Source organism: Berghia stephanieae, chromosome 3, assembly GCF_034508935.2.
Source record: "Berghia stephanieae isolate SIO BIC M18660-M18661 chromosome 3, UCSD_Bste_1.3, whole genome shotgun sequence".
NCBI classification, from domain to species: domain Eukaryota; kingdom Metazoa; phylum Mollusca; class Gastropoda; order Nudibranchia; family Aeolidiidae; genus Berghia; species Berghia stephanieae.
In genome coordinates, this window is record NC_088362.1 from 80,852,498 (window position 1) to 80,859,997 (window position 7,500).

General features: G+C 36.5%; 1 non-coding gene across 1 annotated transcript; it reads left to right on the forward strand.

Annotated features, from left to right (window-relative positions):
- The first annotated feature begins 6,800 nt into the window (after nt 1-6,800).
- Trnay-gua (transfer RNA tyrosine (anticodon GUA)) lies at nt 6,801-6,887 on the forward strand. Its single transcript is given in 2 exon segments — nt 6,801-6,837; nt 6,852-6,887. It is a non-coding gene; the product is annotated as a tRNA-Tyr (tRNA).
- The last annotated feature ends 613 nt before the right edge of the window (nt 6,888-7,500 follow it).

The following is a 7,500-nucleotide window of genomic DNA, read 5'->3' on the forward strand; positions in this document are numbered from 1 at the left end:
TGTTCTAGGGTATGACATGTGTCATTTATTTTTCAATTCGACAAGAAAGGAAAAAATAAAAGAAGAAGCAAAATAAAAATTTAAAAATTTAAAAAAAAAATAAAAAAATTAAAATAAACGTTAGACCTCAATTGTTTTGGTCGATTGAGATGGTTCCCAACTTGTCAAAAAGTCTCAAACTCAATTTTTTTCTTTAAAAAGTTTAAGATTTTAGAAGAATTTTGTGATAATGTATGAGACTTTTCGACAAATTGATCACCCTCTTAATCCAACGATGTTTAAAATGCAAAGGTTTCTATTTGAAATATAAATTGCTTTGTTTTTATTGTTGTTTATTTGTTGGTTGGTTGCTGTTGTTGCTTTTGTTTATTTATTATTTTTTTTTGTGGGTTTGTTTTCTACCTATATAGCAGTATACTTATCATACATATCCAGTTATTATTCCAACCATCTCGTGCATCTCTCGTATTTAAGTATCGGCTTGTCTATCCGTCATTTGCATAATTGGCTTAAATCCCTTCCGTTGTTACCCTCAATATCTGATCCAAAGTCCACCAGTTTTATGACTTTTAAATCTTGTCTTTCATTTTTTTAAAAAAATTATTTGCTCTCTATAATCTGATTATACCTCGTTCAAAATCAATACCTAATAGTAACTGATCAATTGAAACGAGAAAAGCATGTGACCCACGCTAATTAAATAACAATCAAAAGCCAATGATAAATTACACCAATACCGATAATCCTGCTCAGATTAGAGTATAATTTAACAACCCCATAAACAGCAGTTATATTGAAATAAACCACCAGGCTTTAAATAAAATTATTACCGCCAGCGTCATCATCATTGCCGGGATTATCATTATTCTATGACGTCATATATCCATTCACGACCAAATCCGCCTACCAACCAATTTTACTGTCACTTCAAAAGGTGGGTTTTATAGGCCTCGAACAGGTCATGTTGAGTAACCACAATAATATAATCCACTTAATTATACAGCCTTGAGTGGAAAGTAATACTGTTATATTGTCTGGGCGGGGCGATTAGACTTTTGTTGTGGAGTCCTTTAAATGCCTCCCTTTTTTTCCCCCAGATTGTTCAAGGAAATAAAAGCTCCCCATTTCCCACGAGCTCTGATTCAGGTCTCATGAGACTAAGGTGTCAAAATTAGTAGGTCATTTAGGTACCTCTTCCTCCCTTGGACATGTCCACTCGTTATAACACATTGTCCGTCGTGTCACTGGGTGGAAATACAGAGGTGAAAACAAGACGAATGGATGAATAAAATTTAGTTGGCACTGTAACAATAATAAAAAAAACATCAGGGTTTAGTTAGTGTACGTATTGTCATCACTGAATATATATGATTAATATGCTGACGTGTTCAGCAATTGGAAATAGACCTAAATGTATAACTATTGTGTGCATTGGTGGTCTTGTGGTGTCCATGTAATATGACACTCTGCTCTGACCTGTAGGTCCGGGTTCTTATCCCCCTTTTGCGTGGCTCAGAGCTGAAGAAAACAAAAGGATTTTAACTCAGATTTTCCCGCTGTGATGTAAGGTGTAAAATGAATTACAATAACAGCCTTTTTCTCCATTACGAAAACAAACAAACAAACAATTTAGCAAGAGCGCCTTAAAGTTGTTGTGTTTTGTCATCTAGGTGCGTTTTGTTGTTGTCTTAGGAGGCATATAAAGCACTTTGGAGATATTTTCTTTTAATATTGCCCTATACAAAAGCTCACATATTTTATTTTTGAAATTGATTGATCTATTTAGATACTGCAGTTGGTTGTATATGTTTCCCAATTTCAGCTACAGAAATTCTGTAAGATTGGACAAGGTAGCCAGTAAGTGTGATGTCGTGCCCGTTAATAAACGACAAAGATTTGATTTTTCTTACTTCAGACACTATTTCAGACCTGAGAATTGAATAGATAGCTGGGTTCAATATTGACCTGGCAGAAAGTAGTTTACGTACATAGCAGTCACGCTTAAAGGGAAACGAGTATTTTATTTAGCTTAGCAATAAACACAATTATTTTTTTTTTTCAGACAATAAGATCAAAACCAATATTTAAAATACATTAAAGAACAGAGTCGTGAAAATAAATATGAATATTTGTTTATTTGTTGGTTTGTTGTTTTTTTTTTTTTTTTTTTTTTTTTTTTTTTTTTTTTTTTTTTTTTTTTTTTTTTTTTTTTTTTGCTTTTGTTCATTCATCGTTCTACTTTTTCAACTTGACTTTGTACTGATAAGATATAAACAAATGTGAATGTTTTGATTTGGATCGGGGATTTGCCCTTTTTCATGATATACGACAAACCGCTTAATTGGGATAGCAATGTTCAGGGGGGAAAATGCATTTAAGAGGTCCGGTGGTTAAACGTACTTCTGTCCATGCAGCTATGATAGGGAAACGAGGCTTGTTAGGTCCGACGGGAAGGGCTTTGAGATTGAATTTCAATTCAGCAAGCAATTGTTAGTGCTTATTTAAGGCTAGAAAAGCGGTATGAGCGTCGGCTCAGAGGGATTGGTGTCCTTCAGGGCTACTTTTTTTTCCAGGACACGTTTGAATGACGACATCACCAAATGGTTGAGGCCTTGCACTTATGAATTTAGACACGGAAGACATGGGTTTGAGTGTTGTGTTTGGCATATTTTTATCTTTAATTTCCATTTTCTTTCCCCTCAACTTGAGCAAGACGCTTAACCCCCAGTGCCACTGGATGTTGGGTTATCTTGTTTGTTAGTCTGTTTATTTATTTATTTATTTATTTTTTTTATCTGTTTGTTTTTGGTTTGTTTCTGTTGTTGTAATTTTTTTTCTTTTTTTTTTTATATGATAAGACACATCTCCCCATAAAAGTGGGAGATCTAAAGGGAGATTGATTTAATCAAATGGTAAATCTAATTTGATTTAGTCTAATAAATTTTACATTGCCGACCCCAACATGCTTGAAGGACAGAATGTCAGCAGACTTCGATTATGACTCCAACTTGGACTCACTAGTTTGAACAAGGAAGGCGCGTGCGTTTCAATTATACGATATATATATACGATGGATGGGAGATTTTGCCACACCTACCACACAGTCAAGACCTCGCACCATCTGATTATCACCTCTTTGGGCCACTGAAACGTGAGCTGGCAGGAAAGCGCTTTGATGTCGATGAAGAGCTTGTTGACCATTTGCGGAAATGGCTACAAAACCAGGACGGAAATTTCTTCCGAGAGGGTATCTATTCCATGGTGCGGCGTTGGCAGAAGTGTGTCGACAGACTTGGCTGTTACGTAGAGAAATGAAGGACGAGTCAAGGTATGAACACGTGCAAGAATTTTGTTGATAGCATAAAAAACGCGGATTTTACAGGCATTTTTCGGTTAATTATGAAAGAGCCCTCGTAAATATATATAACATTAAAAAGTCATTTATTTTGTGTTTTATCTATACTTGATTCGTTTTTGTAACACAGGCGGTGAGGGGAGGGAGGGGCAAGGGACTCATAATCTAAATTGTTGAAGAAAAGTAATCAAAACGTCTCAAATTTTGAAATAATCTATTAAGTACAATACAGTATGCCCAAATAAGCGGATATTCTGATGATCCGCCTGTCCAATTAATGGGTTTTCAGGTAATACTCACCATGACTACTTAAATGGTAATTTCAACTGCTGGAATAGAAGTACAAAAGAATTGACTTGCAATTTTGTATGGATTTTAAACTATGCGGAAAAGAGAAATCTCGTTCAACGTGTGAAAGAAATGTTTTTTTACAAATAATTTTCAAAGTGCACCCACTTGACGTTACAATGAGAAAACACATTTTATGTTTTTTAAAACTCTTACTTCAATTTTTTTATAAATATTTTTGGCCAGAAAACGTATTCTTTTAGCATCAATCGACTCCCTAAGATCACCCTGAACTGTTCAAAAGCATCAAACCTAAGAATTTTGAGACAGGAAGGTTATTATAAGTTTTCTGGCAAAAATTGAGGAAACAAAACATGTCGCTTACGAAAGAAGGGGTTCAAGTGCTTTAAAACTGTACAAACAGTATTCACGCTTCACTGACGACCATCAGAAACATGATTTTGTGGGAATGTCCCCGAATCATATACAATTTTCAAGCCAAAAATGTGGAGGGGGGCGGGGAGGAAGGGGGGGGGGAGAGAATATTTATCCCGTAAGGCATACAGGATCCAATGTTTATAAAACGATGCAACAGTATTCACGCTTGAGTAACCGTCATCAATGACATTTTTTTTTATGACAATGACTCAAACTTCCGTTATATTATACTGCAGAAACGTATCGTTCAAAAATAGTAACGGGGGCGTTCCCATCCCTTTAAAGGGTCTATTGTTCAAATCCTCTAGGTCAGACGTTTTTCCAGCTGGTTGTTCTATTCAGAGATTTGGCCTTTCGAGTCATGTAAACAGGAATTAATCACCCTTACTTTTCCTTTCCTGAAGAGGATTACGTGGTACTCAATGAAAGGTTTGTATAGACAGACGCTCACTATGGGGCTAAGCAAACGCTGCAATGAAATGACCTTATAATGTTGGGAACTGGATTATTTTACAACAATAGTACATAATTCAGTAATTTCTACCCAAATTCTATTGAGTGCCACTGGTTTATTTGTCAATGATTTCAGAATCCCCGGGGTTTTCCGTACGCAGAAAGTCGTGAGTACAGGACGAACCATTGAATGTTGACTAAGGTTTTGTACTGAGTCATAATGGCTTGTTTTTCTCTGGCCTAAAAGATTACAAGTTGTGGTTTATGAAGTGTTTATGAATACTTGTTGAGTCTTTGTGTGTTATGTTTTTGTCACATAACATTGAGCCCTTCAGCTGTCACACTGGAGGAAAATTAATCCCACAAAATTTCTCCCGATTGTTTTGTTTTGATTTCTTTTTTCCTTTTCTTTTTTTTTTTTTTTTTTGGTGAGGAGGGGAGTTTTGTTTTGAGTTTGTGTTTTGTTATGTCTTCTTGTTCTAAAAAAATAGGTCGGCGTTTAAGAGAAATTTAAAAAAAAATTATTTTTAGAGTTTGTTGATATCGTACTAGTTGCTGAAGTTTTATATTTCCATTTTGGGGGGAGAGGGGAGGGGGGTTCCAATAGCTCAGTTGGTAGAGCACTCGCTTCACAATCAAAGATCGATCCTGGGTGCAGTCGAGATTTTTTTCTGTCCACCCAGCAGTGATTGGATAGCTGGGCCTGTTAGATCTGGCGGAAAATACTTTGCGATAGACCAGAGTCCTATCCAAAGGGTAGCAAGCATTTGCTATTGTCCGTTTCACATTATAGAAACCGGGATAAACTCTAGCTCCATGGGGCCTAATGGATCTGAAGAACTACTTAATTTTAGGAGAGGGGAGGTTGGGGGAGGAGGGCGGGGGACACTATTACTTATTTACAATTTCAGATTTACTCATCGGCTTTAGGCCATAGAGTGACAACCACAATATAATAGACTTAAAATATTTTGAGTATGGTCACTGGCCGGTTAGGTGACAATCAAAATATATCCAGCCTCGGCCTTGTGTTCTTGGTTTAGTCAGAAAACCTTCATAATTATGTAATTTTAGGCTCTCTGGTTAAGTAAGGCATTTTATACACATTACCTTACTCTACTGGGCAGCTATGTGGTCTTGTGGTATGACACTCGTTTTCGGATCGGAAGATCCTGGGTTTGAGCCTAGCTCGGCGCAAAGTTGGGTCCTTGAAAAAAGGCTGTTTAATCACATTCCCTCACCGTACTCATGTGTAAAATGAGTACCTGGCCGTTAACTGCGTTGTCTTTGTCGGAAAAAAATCTAACATCGCCTAACAGGCGTCATATATCGTTCTGCATGTTACGTGCTGCTGTTGGTCAGGGACCCTTTGTTTACCGCTTTGAGCACGTTTACTCGATATTGCGCTATATAAAAGTTCATTATTGTTCTTTTTATTTTTTTTACTGTGTCAATGACTAGAGTCTATCTGACAATAATAATGACTGACATTGCAAGAATGGTGAATCTTAACATTTGGGAGTTAACGAAGAAAAGAAATTCCCATAAACTGCGGTACTCTCCTCTCCAAGAGTTCGCTTGGATCCGTGGTTTTGTGATGCCACTCGCCGTCTGATTGGTAGGTCCATTGTTCGAATTTCGGTCTGATCTGTGCAAAGTTGTTGAGTGCATAGAACAGCCTGTTTACTTACCCTCTCTCACCACACTCATGTGTAGAATACGTACGAGTAGGTACCAGCAGCATTGTCTCTGTCAAAAAAAATAAATACAAACTAATAGCGCCTCATGTGTGTCATGTCTCGTTCTGCTTGTTACAAGTTGCTGTTGGCTTGGGAGCATTTAATGAGGCCCCTGAAGAACATAATTTACGGGTTATTTCGCAATATAGAATTTCACGTTTTTATTGTTGATTTGTTGGGGTTTTTCTTATTTTTATTTTTGATAATAGAGCATCAAATAAACTGACTGATGTTAATTTACTAAGATGGGTTTTTATCTGACAGAAATACAAATTTTACCGAAACTCACAAAAGAATTTGAAAAGTCATAATACCGTCACCTCCACGATATTTTGAAACCTTTTCTTTTAGATAATAGTGGACATATCCCTATTATAATTTGCCTTACAAGTAACACCCCTCTCCCCCCTTTCTATCTTTTTTTTTTCCTTACAGGAGTTTTCTCAACAAATACGTTTCGCTCTGCGGTTATACAAGACGGTAATAATGCAATTATTATGATCAATATAATGCCGCAGTTTACACAACTCGCGATAGCTCAGTTGGCAGAGCGGAGGACTGTAGTTGGTAAGACTGAAATCCTTAGGTCACTGGTTCGATTCCGGCTCCCGAGATTTTTTTATTTTATTATTATTATTATTATTGTAATTATTTTCTAATTTCCTTTCTTTCTTCGTCTTGTTTTTTTTAAATGTCGTCGTCCCATTCATGATATTTTCTATCATCCCCACCCTCTCTCTCTCTCTCTCTCTCTCTCTCTCTCTCCTGTGTGTGTGTGCCTGTGTGTGTGTGCCTGTGTGTGTGTGTGAGGGAGAGAGAGAGAGAGAGAGAAAGAGAGAGAGAGAGAGAGGAGAGAGAGAGAGAGAGAGAGAGAGAGAGAACGCATGCTTTATGGGCTACGAAAAATTAAGGAGATGAAGTTTTCTAAACTTTATTTTAAATTTTCTTGATTTATTCTCCTTAAACTGTATGTGTGGAGATTGTAGGGCCTGTTCAGCAGTCTTCTAAATCTGATCTCTCAATTACCGAGATCTTCATTCCTTCTCAGTTGATAGGATTCTAAACCAACTCACTGAAAAGTAAAAGCATTGAACGATACAATACTTCATATTTATTTGTTTGTTTGTTATCTGTTTGTTTTTCTTTTCTTTGCTTTGTTTTGTTTTGTTTTTGTTTGTTTCTTTTCTTTGCGTTTGTTGTTGTTTTGTTTTTGTTTTTTGGTGTTTT